Source organism: Odontomachus brunneus, unplaced genomic scaffold (genome assembly GCF_010583005.1).
Source record: "Odontomachus brunneus isolate Ranch 3 - 2012 unplaced genomic scaffold, Obru_v1 Obru_scaffold_307, whole genome shotgun sequence".
Classification (NCBI taxonomy): domain Eukaryota; kingdom Metazoa; phylum Arthropoda; class Insecta; order Hymenoptera; family Formicidae; genus Odontomachus; species Odontomachus brunneus.
Window position 1 is genome coordinate 70,556 of NW_022639757.1, and position 1,416 is coordinate 71,971.

Consider the following 1,416-nt stretch of genomic DNA (forward strand, 5'->3'; position numbering starts at 1 on the left):
TTTCCATCGGTCTATTCAAATTTTTTAAAATGCAATATTTCATCCCCCCCCCTCCCTCGCCCCTTTGTCACCTTTGCAAATTTTTAAGTTTTTGTAAGGACAAAAATTAAAAAGCATTTCATGCCAAATCCATCGATATATAATAATAGTATGGTTCCTCGATTCAATTCTTGGCAAAACTACATGACTGATAACTTCGCGTTATAGGCACCGCGTTGTGCGAGTAGGTAAGTACTGTACGTTGCGTTGGATTACTTCTCTTCACTTGCGCTATGTTTTATAACTACTTGCGCATATTTTCTCATATTACAAGATAAAAACGAATTAATTCTAATCATATGATATGTAATATACGAAATAAAGACGTAAGCAGAGATAAATATGCTTATGTAACAACAGTAGCAATTGTGCGCGGCGTCGGCTATATAGAACGTAATACAATCGAATGATTCTATTTTTACTAATCACGATCACATGATTCTGTTTCTATGCGGAAAATGATTGCAAAATATATTAATATGAGTGACTTAATATTGTTACTGAAAAACTATGACGCACTAGTTGACCTTGTTTTTGCACTGCACAGATGGTATATGAAATATTTTCTTACATATATGCTTAATCACTTAAGAATATATCTGAAGTACAGTCGTCGATAAAAATATCCGAGTTTCATTTAAGAAATTCGTTACCTTTAAAATTTCTTGAAAACGACATCTACCACATGACTCACATTGGAATCTATGTCCCCCTTAAACCATACAACTTTTGTCTAAAACGTTTCCTTCTAAAACTTACAGGTTTTGAGATATTTGAGTGCATTAATTAAAATGAGTCACCCTGTATATTGTTGTTTTGAAGATCGCAAACGTCGTGCCAAACGACGTTCAGAAATAGAATAATGCGATCGTCATTGGTAAAAATAGATTGTATATACATACCATATAGCCACTATATAAATGTCCGTTGTACCGGAAGACTGACATTTTAACTCGTGAGTTGACAAAGTAAAGAGTTGTGCGTTGTGATAATTGTGCAATTATAATTATAGTTATTAATTTTGGATACACATACATGTGTGCCATGTGTAATTAAAGTATTGTATTATTGTAACTCATCATTTTCTATCACTTTTTACGTAATTCTCTGACTTTGTATCTAAAGAATCATTTGCTAATAAAATGTTGTGATTGATGTTTCGACGAATATTTAAAAGGTACTACTAAAATTGTTATAAGTTGATAAATTTTATTTTTTTGTTTATTTAAAATTTCATAACACCTATGTGATCTATCTCTCTATATCTTTTATAAAGCTGTTTCTCCATTATCACGACATTGATTTATTTTAGATTCACTACATATTTTTGGTATCAACAAAGAGAAGCAAAAGAAGCGGCATTAGAACTAACAGAAG